Below are 10,754 nucleotides of genomic sequence, written 5' to 3' on the forward strand. Positions count from 1 at the left end.
TGAATTATATGTAACTTATTTAATAACTAAAGCAGCTCATCAAATCATATACAATTTCCACTTCTTCACAACTTTTGAAGGTCATACTAGGGCAGGGGAGTTACGACATTGTGCTGGTACCTAAATCCCCTGTGCTGTGACTACTGATAGAGCTGCTGCTGTTGAATTCACCCGGAGAGAGCCATCACTTATGTTAAAAAATGGAGAGCGGGCTCCCTGTTAAATCAATACATAAACTAGCTCCAGGATCCACAGAGCAGCAGTGGAAGTGACAGGAGGCCTAACAAATGCCCCTTGCAAAATGCTGAATCAGCATCTCCAAAGGCAACAGTACACAAGCTGTTCAGGCTACAGAAGTTCAAACTGCTGATAAGGGACCACTGAATATTACAAAGGAAAAGTGTGCTTAAGTAAAAGTATTAGTCCAAGTCTTAAAGGGATATTATGCAAATGTTGTAGCAGAGGGCCACCCGTTTGTCTCCATGACGGTGTTGTTGCTTTTTGTTTGTTTTTTTACAATCACATTAAACATAGCAACATCTCCATGGAAACACATTGGTGGAACCCAAAACCATAAAAGTTACATAGAGCGCCTTGAAGCTATTTTGGTATTCAGTACGATATAATACATATTTATACATTAGGGCAGCAGCTAACAATTATTTTTGCAAATCAGTTCATCTAGCTATTATTCTTTTGATTAACCAATGTTTAGATTTTTACTAAACTTGACCCATTTTAAGACAAAGTAAATACTCCATCAAGACATCCTGATTTATATTTAAAGACAAAACATGTCTTCATCTAAAACACTAGATGTACTTGTTTCCCGTGTCATTTTGATTATTTCTGATCTGTCTAATCTATAAAACATCTTCTCTCAGTACATGGCATGTTTTGGTGTTTGTGTTGTTCAGTTGGTGGGGACAGTGCATGTTAATGAACATACATGACACACATGCTGTAAACACGCCAGACTGTGGCCATTCCATCTGTTGTCCCACATTCATTCTCACAAACACACCAGCACAAATGAACACTGGAGAAAAGGTGGGTGAAGTGCCTTGCTCAAGGACACAATGACAGTGTGCACTAGCACCCCACTGTGGCCCCTGTCATTCCGGTGGTCTCACATCGAATTACTAACCAGGTCCAAGACTGCTTAGCGTCTGAGATCTGATGAGATCAGGCTTAGACAAGTTAGTGTGGCCATTGTCGCAATGAACTTGATTCAGCTCATTGTTTGAAATGGGCTGTGGTCCTGGAAGGATGTAGCACTGATTAATCAAAATGTTTTTTTGTATTTCATTTTTCTTGTTCCAGTTTGTGCTCTTGCCAATGTACATCTGCTGATTTTATATTAAAAAAAAGAAAAGAAAAAAAATTGCCAGGACATCCTTGAACAAGAAAGTATTTATTTCCATGATGATCTAATAATTAGAACTTGCATGAGGGCTTTCTGGATAAATATATATATTGCACAAACAGAAATATATGGCATGAGTTGAACTGCCAACCTTGTAATTAGTGGGGGAAAGCCTTAACAGTGAAGCTGACCTTAAAATATTGCAGGAATTAGTGTATGTGTATTATGTTACTACCGCCTCTGTATTAAGTATAACTCATAGTGAGATATTCGGGAACCCAGCCAACAGGTGAATAAACATTTTCAGCCATTGGAGTTTATCACATTCAGTGCCATCAGCTGCTCCAGAGCCACACATCATTGCGAGGAAGTGTTCTTGCCGTGCCAAATGCTGACAGAATATCAAATATGGTCCAAAAAAAAAAGAACAAGTGGCACCATTCGTCAGAGCTGATGAGATCATAAATCGTGGTCCGTGGCGGGCATCAGACTGATTTCCTCTCACTTCACCTATAGATGGGTGGAAAATGCAGATCTCTCCTCTCTCCTCATCTTGCTATCCATCATCAGGACAGCTCCTCCTCGGCACGCTCAATCCAGGCCCGTATGCAGCGCCGACCCATGACCCCGCTCTACCGCACTCACATGGTGACAAACACACAAGATTATATCCGGGGAAATGGTGACATCTTAATTCTGAAATGTGTATGGAGGCTTTCTTCAGTAGATAATTATCAATGAGGCAAGTAACAGGCTTTTCGGGCAGGCTCTCAAAGTAAATACTGCACAAAAGGTTGAACAAATGACTACAAATGAATCAACAGATCAAAAAGCACAATGGCATTCTATAAGCTCAAAAATGGTATTGTGACACTATATATACTATATATATTTCTATTTGGATCAGTTGGTTGGGTGTATGAAGTTATTAGAGCATAATGGATTTATAAATAAGTGCTTTGTGGATAAACATGAAATTTCAAAAAAATTCATATCCAGAGTAAAAACATTACCCATTTGGTAAATTTTTAAGACACTTTTTTCAAAAATATATCGGGATACGTATCGTATCGCGGGGGTCTTGGCAATACCCAGGTCTACAAACAACAGTGAAATATTACATTTTCTTGAATTACCATAGTCAAAAACACTACTGTCCCTCAGGTTTGTGACCAGCTTTACAAAATTGAACTTGCTGAATGAAAATGTAGATGTACTTTTTAGAATATTGAAATAAAAATGTGTCCGTTATTATGTTTTACTTTTTAAGATTGTATTGTCACCTGCATAATCATGACATCTCTAATATTAATCCCATACTTGGTATTCACACAAAGATGTAATAATATTGCATAGGCAAAGCGTTTATTTCAGTTGGTATCAATATTTGTATCTTGGTATTAAAATCTAAAAATAACAATCGATTTATTTGTAAATCAAAACAAAGACATACACCTCAGGCCTGTTATTTCCATAATCAATATTCCTCCTGTTTCTCAGAGAAAACAAATAACTATCAGAACACCAGCATGTCTTTACAAAGAAACAAACTGAAGATACAAGTTACTTATCTCTGGGTATCTTTCAAAATTCAACACTATACACATAATGCATCAGAGGACATAGTGCGAAGCCAGAGAAAATTTGTGAGCAAATGTATTTAAATGCATGTATCCCTAACAAAAAAACAAGGCCATCATTCTGCTCCAGCACTAACCCTCTAACAAATAAATACTTCCAAAAACACCATAGGCTAAAGCAATAAACCAAGTGTTATTTGACCTTTGCAAAATGCGTGTGGGATGCCACCCAAATGGCCCATTGGAGCTCAGATATATCACCCTTAAACACTGCTGCGTGAACATTAATTCTGCCACCAGTCAGCGGCAGGCCTTGGACTAAACATGCGCAGTATGATAATCAGTTAACGCGCCACATTTCACGCTACAATTGTTGTCAAAGAGGCAAACATTTATCTTTTTTCACTTCTACGCAGTATTTTTTCACAACAAGTCTATTTATGTGGACGCTATAAGTCAAGGTTAACAGACATCAGAGTACAAAGCGCTACTAATTTATATAGCTTTGAGCTTCAGGGTGAGGGATGTGTTTGTCTCAAAAAGCAATGTCTTGTCTTGTATAGCACTGACCGTGTACTAGATACAGTGGCAGCACTTAAAGCCGCCTAAAAGGATGTCAATTCAATGCTTTAGCTCAAAACATACAGGTAAGTGTCAAAGGTTCTTAGAAAAATACATTTAAAGATAAATGGTGACACAGTATTGACTCGACTCAGAGTTAGAAATTAATACCGTGTTTATTATAATGATGGCAATTGCTGGTTTAAAGCAGAAACATAACAAGGTTTCCATGGCCAACGTTCTCTTAACCCTCAACTATTGCATCAGCACTGCACATCATGGCATCAATGTCTCTTTTCATTGCCTGGACAAGTTGTGTATTGCTTTTCCTCTCGCATACATAAAAAATGCCCATGTCTGGTCTCATCAAACCAGTTACAAAGCAACAAAGAGCAGAATGTGGTTGGGTAGTAAAAAGCAGCCCTGTTTTGTCTCAGAGCGGCCGGTGGAAACTACATTGCATGCATTAAACTCACTCGCATCATTCATGTCGGACACTCTACAAACGCCCTTCACGTGCTTTTGTATTTTTATTAAAAGTGCCGTTGCAGAAAGACATGGGCTCTGCAAGTTCAGACCATCTATCTTTTCTGTTGTGCATGTTTCACACCGCTCCAATCTGTTGTGTTTGTTAGTAAAGTGGCAGGGGATACATGGAGGGATGTAAAGGTGTGCCCGGAGCAGAGGAGAGGAGAGAGCAGAGGCAACACTCTTCACAGAGTTTCATAAAAATAAGAATGGAGAGGTTATTAGGCTGTGTCCACAATAGAGGCGCTGCTGTATGTAAACAGTCGACCACAAGTCGAACTAATACATTTTATATACAGTAACAGTAGTTTCTATAAATGACCAGGTGGTGGTTCTGAAATAGTTTGAGACTTGATTAAGACCCTTTTACAGCTGTTCAGGAAAGGTTCAAATTTGTTTATTTTCAGTGCTGATAAGTTCTCAAATGAATCTTTGATACATAGTTTTATGCCCCGTTCAAACCGCAAACGCCTATTCGCGGGTTATGGCGAAGTTGGACGCAAGTACGTATGAAGAAAAACGCAAATACGACGCGTTCTCGACGCAAGGGAGCAGAGCCGAAATATAGTAAGCAGACGCGCGTTTGCTGCGTGGAGGTGTGTAATATATATTGTCTGCCATTGTTGTGGTGCCGGTTCTTCTCGGGGGGAAATGTGTACGTACGTCACCGGAGCGTCATCTCTGATTGGCTTCTGCACCGCCGCGCCGCAGAAAAGCTCAAAATTCTGAACTTATTTGCGGCGAACCGTTTTGATGCATTGAAGCTTATACGCCCGTCAAAGCGTCTCGAGCGGAAAACGCAAAAGCGCGCCTGCCCCGCCGCGCGCCTCGGCGAATCGCGCCGCAAATAAGCGGAAACCGCGCCGCAAAAACGCAGGAGGTGCTCGACGCGCGTTCACATAGACTTTGAATGTAAACTGGACGCTTTTGCCGCACCGGTCTGAACGGACCATTAGAATTGGTTTGTATATCAGTATCATTTTTTGATAACCCCATGTCCCGATGTCAAGATTATTCTGTTAATCGATAATCATGATTATGCCGGCCACAAAAATCAATTAATAAGTAATATTAGTATAATAAGTTATTATTAACAACTTATAATAACATAATTTATGTTTCAGAAAGATTGGTTTATTAAAGCTTGTCACATACAAGCGAAATCGTGATCTATTAGACAATTTATATGAGACAAAGTAAAGTATATTACATTTGTTTAGAAGAATCAATAATCGTGAATAGTCTTTAAATCATGATATGTATTTTCACAATAATTGTAACAATAAAATAATAATCAAGCAGGTACATTTTTTTATTTTTTTCATTTAAAATATCAATACTTGTTCAAATTACTAAATACTTGATCAATTAGATATTAGTTTTAGTATCGATTAGTATTCAAAAAACCTGGTTTGCTGTAAATGTAATCTATTAGGACTGGCACCATGGTGAATTAAACAAACGTTGGTCTTAACCACACCAATTGTCTGCTTCTTACAAAAGTGCTTCTCCATGAACAACAGTTTCGCACGCACGCACGCACGCACGCACACACACACACACACACACACACACACACACACACCCCAGGAAAGTGCTACAAAACACCTAATTAAGTTTAGATGTCATTATAATGGTTGAAGCAGATTTCTTGGACAAAAACATGTCTATGTTAATTAAGAGTGTGCCTTCCTCTGCAGATAGTGGCATTAATAAAACAGAGCAGGCAAGTCAAGGATCAAACGGACAAAGGAAACATAATTGAATGCCATTAAATGAGTTATCTCTTCCCTTAAAACTAGTTCTAGCCCAGTGAGTGGTGAAATGACATTTACAGCGTCAAGCAGACGTTATGCACTGCTAAGTGTTCTTCATAGGTAACTGGCAATTAAGCCTAGTAAAGCATCCACGCTAACGTCTATAATTCATCTTCTTGGCATTTGTGTGCGAGAGACGGCATGGGCCAATTGTTTTGTTTCAAGGCTTTCCTCTAAAGCCAATCTCATCCCTTTTCTGCAGACTGGGATTGTCCTGCTGTCATTTCCTGCTCCTGACAAAAGGGTGGATAGACCTTTCCAATCAGGGAACGTGGACCATGGCCACAATTCTTTTGGGAAACAAGATGACCTAAAACTAGAAATAACTTTACAAGTGCCATCCAGAGGTGTCACAACAAAAGTTCAAATGTTCAAAACCCACAAACAACACACAACTGCTTTGGGTCGTACGTAGTAGTAGTTCTAGTAGTAGATAATAATCTCCTTGAATACTGTATAACACTGTGCTTTGAGATTCAGGTGGTCGCAGGCTCACCCATCACTGTGAACTCTATGCTAAGGCCAGATGACCTTAGGGTGCCAGGAGGTTTACATGTTGGATGTTTTTAGTGTATAAAGTAATTTATAAATGTGAACCTCCTTGTGTGAGGGTCATTGTGCCCTGCGCTCACACGATACGTACAGTGCGTCGGTGCCCTGTGTAAGAACTGACTGAGGTTGGGAGAACTGGTCTCACTTATGGGTTTTTAATCAAAACAATTTTAAAAGAAAAAAAAAGAAAAGAATCCTATTAAAATGATCTTGCTTTCAAAAGCAAACTCTGTTTTCGTTTTTTATGTGCAACATTGAGGACTTTCGAATTGTGTTTTAAAATGTTAATTTCTATGTCAACAGTCCTAATTTCTCATCATTCTGAAACCCATAGTTAAAAGGGAAGCATAACTCAAAATACATCAAATAGACCTTCTAAAGCTACACAGGTTAAGGACTTGAGTTCCATCACATAATATTCACTCATGTATTTGAATCATATGTTACACTTGTACTACAAGTCCCACGAGCCCTACAGCACATCTCCATACTAGAACATGCACAGATGTAAGCATGTGCACTTTTGGCTGTTGAACTACAAAAAGACCAAAGCTAATCTGGCTCTAGTGTTTAGTGCCATGAAACAGCTGGAAGCACATAAGCTGTTAACGTGTTGAGGTGAAAATGGGTTCTGGCAGGTGCACTCCGAATCCTCCTTCACACTTTACCTAGCAGCGGTTGGTTCCTCCACTGAGGCGTCCAACCTGGCAACCCGTCCCACAGCACGCTTGCCTTCACTCTACAATAAGCTCTACACCTGCTCTGGTGGAAAATAAAATGTCATGTTTGGGAGAGCAGAAAACAGCACAACAATTCAAACTTAACTATCTGTGAGAAAGACAAGTGCAGCAAGACCATTGTGCAGATCAGATCTGTGTTGATAAGAATATTATCAGTGTATGTGCAAAGAAGGAAATCATACACAATGAATAACTTTTAAAATAGACTTTAGGATAAGGGAAACATGGATGCAAAGTGTGTAATTTCTTGGACATTTAAATCAGAATCGTCTCTATTTCTAAGCTGCTTGAGAGTCTTGACCTGAAGTAATTTGTATATCTGACTTAGAGGTTTACATTGAACACCCTCTCACACACAACTATATTTTCTTTCTAGGTTTCCATGTTTTTGCTTGTAAAAAGAAAGGCCAAAGGAAATTATGGCACTATATTTAATCTCTTTTTAATTGTAACACATTTGTTTTAGTGACATTCGGTCAGATAACACAATTAGATTATAAAATAAATGCAATTAAGCCAAATCTTAAATGGTTTCAAACTTGAAATTATTACAGACATCTACCATTTCATGTTTCTGTGAGGGTCCTGAGTCGGTTTTATGCTTATTTGATAGTGCCTGCTACTAATAATTGCCATTTACTAGAATATTCTACAGTATGCTAACACATCTTTTGTAATGCATGCATATTTATTCTTGGTCTGAACACTTGCTGATGCTTGTTAGTGTGTTTGGCTAAACAGGAGTCTGGATGTGGCCCACAGCACTGGGCTCTGCAGCGCACTATGCCAACAACAGCTCTGGAAAGCACCACAGACAGAACCACAGCTTTAGTTTAGACAACAACACACACATCTCACACAAGTAGGGCAGCCTCACAGGGAGACGCCCCTCCTCCTGCTGCTCCTGTCCTCCTCAGCCTCAGTCATCACAGGCGGCACGGTGGCAGAGTGGCTAGCACACTCGCCTCACAGCACACAGACTCCCGAAGCGACCTTCCTATGTGGAGTTTGTGTGTTCCTCCCCGTTTCCCCATCAACCCAAAACATGCAACAGGTAAAATCCTCCAGTTACGGTAGTCCTGACCAACCTCTGCTCCTGAGCAGATGCCCCAGCGGCACTGATGGATGGGTCAAACGCAGAAGACAAATCTCCCTACGGGGTCAATGAAGTGTAACTTAACCAAGAAGATGACTTAAGGCAACAATGCAGCTTCTGAACAGATACTGCAACGGTTACAATGTCAATTCAATTCCTGCAGTGGTCACCCAAAACATTCTGTTGTAGTTTTCTAAGTAAGAAAAGCCATTTCAGTCACAGTATTTAGCTGCTTAAAAAACAATCATTATATAAGCTGTAAAACAATTAAATGAAATAAAGCGAGGATCAAAATATCAAAATGGCAGCAAATAATTATCTCTTTCGGCCACTGTCAAGTAAAAATACACCTAAAAAGAAACAGATTTCCCTATATTTATATGTATTATGTAGGACTGTATTAAACATCTTTTTAAAAAAAACACATTTCAAATAATGACTCATGTGCGAGTATATGTAGATGACGGGATGAAATGTTGCCTGTGTAAGCATTTAGGTTTGTGCAGATCAGTGGAGAGGGGTGGAGGAATAAAGTGACTGAGATGAAAACTTAATGGCCCCTTCACCTTTATTAATGGAAAGAGCAGTAGATGTGTGCACCAAACTGCCACACCATCGGATCCACACTGGCACTCAGAACTGGGAGGAAGGGGCTAATTGGCTTATTGATGATACTGACTAAGCAGCAAAACAACTCTGGATTTTAGACAAATTAGCCTTAAACGCAGCACGACACTTGCCTGGCCCTGGCCTAGAAGAAAGCTCAGTGGTTCATTCTCACATCAAATTAACTCCTCCAAAGATTTAAAGGAATCTCTGAAAACACATCAGAATTCTAATGTGATTTTTTATTTCTTTAACACAATGTTCGATGAAAATAAGGGGGAATTCACATTCATTTCATTGCCCCCAGGGACTTATAAGCATGCTTGACAACATCAGGACATATTCTCAATGAAATGACAGATGGTTTGTGTGTCGACGCTCCCAGATCTAGACCAGAGCATCACTGAGATACAACATCAGAAGGGCCCAAACATTATGTCCCGAACATGTACTTTGAGATTCAGAGTGAGAACTGAAGGGTAACTGGGAACTAAGACTTCAGTTACGCGTTTCTAGAATGCTTTACAAACAACTGCAAATGCAAACCGTGGTGCCTCTTTCACACCTGTGCATCAGTGTGAAAAAAAGACTGATCATTTGCACATCACGACTTATTAATATCACCCTTTCAAATGCAAATTAGGCTTCATGCATAAATCATAACTTCAGTTGTTGCTGCAATATCTCAGGCTTTATAGATTTGTGCTAGAGGAAGTGCGACTATTCCAGATAACGTCATAAAAGGTGTAAGTAAGTTCAAAGTGAGAATGCATCTTTTTAAGTTTTTTTAATTAGCTATAAAAACAGTAGTAGTAATGTAGTAAATACCAGAAAAAAAAATTGTTTAATGCCATACAATGGAACATTAAAGGCAAAGCAATGAAATCTCCATGGAGACAAGCAAGTGGGCGGACAACCACGTGAAAATGTACATAGTGCACCTTTAACAAGCCCGCTTGAAGTAGAAATTTACTAGAATAATTACATTTTAATGGAGTCACTTTTTTCTGGGCCATATAAGAACAGTGACAGTAGTTTTCAAGTTTTCAATAATTAGTATGAAATATAAAATGTAAAACTTGAGTGAGTCTTTGACCTGCAACAAGGAGGTTACCATCAATGGACTAGAAATGATGTCTCCTTTGCCCTTTTGCGGACAGTGTTGCTGTTTACTTGTATGTGCAATGGCCTGACACAAGCTCAAACAGAGTTCAATTAAAGCACAAGATGGCAAATTGAAACTGATGCTGGTGGGGAGCCGCGATCACTAAAAAGCTGCCAACTCTCTGCCACTTTAACGGCTTTGATGTGTGCTGGGCGTGCTGTGCTGCAGATGCCTCTCTGTATGCTACACCCTCACATCAGTGAATCAATGCTCCTGACTAAAGCCAACGTCACAAAATTCAGCAGAAATCTTAAATGAGAAGGCATCAAAACCAGAGGGACATCATCCAGCGTTCCAGCATGTCGTGTATGGGGCGTGCAGCGTGAATGAGCCCAGAAGAGATTTATCATACTGTGACAGAGCACTGAGCCACTGCCATTTGTCACAACAAGCTTCAATATCAGCTTAGACTCAAGTCATTTACACATGTTTACTAATGAGTCGTGAAGGTGAACACCACAGGGTTCTACAAGACAAGGTTTTTCACGTTTTACAGCAAGGAAACGTGTAGCGTTTAGGCTCTCTAACTGCAATGAAGTAAAACAGGCAAGTGAATGAGCAATAACAGAATCATACCAATAAATGTATACCAATAAAGACTAAACAGGGACTTGGATACAGACTGAAGCTGGACAAACCAAAGCCAGTCCAGGACTAAAATGAAGGATGCCCCAATAAGACAGTGTCCGGGGCCCAGGGCTCTGCAGATCTTGGGCACAGGTTTAGGAGTAAGTGAGTTTACT

The 10,754-nt window shown here is 39.7% G+C and overlaps 1 protein-coding gene across 4 annotated transcripts in view; it reads right to left on the bottom strand.

Annotated features, from left to right (window-relative positions):
- Nucleotides 1-10,754, bottom strand: part of LOC140361021 (LHFPL tetraspan subfamily member 7 protein) — a 104,833-nt gene that overhangs the window by 93,111 nt on the left and 968 nt on the right. The gene's annotated exons all lie outside the window — the stretch shown is intronic.

The sequence above is a fragment of the Eucyclogobius newberryi genome, unplaced genomic scaffold (assembly GCF_026437365.1).
Source record: "Eucyclogobius newberryi isolate DKJ021-1_F unplaced genomic scaffold, fEucNew1.0.hap1 SCAF_15, whole genome shotgun sequence".
In the NCBI taxonomy this organism is placed as follows: Eukaryota; Metazoa; Chordata; class Actinopteri; order Gobiiformes; family Gobiidae; genus Eucyclogobius; species Eucyclogobius newberryi.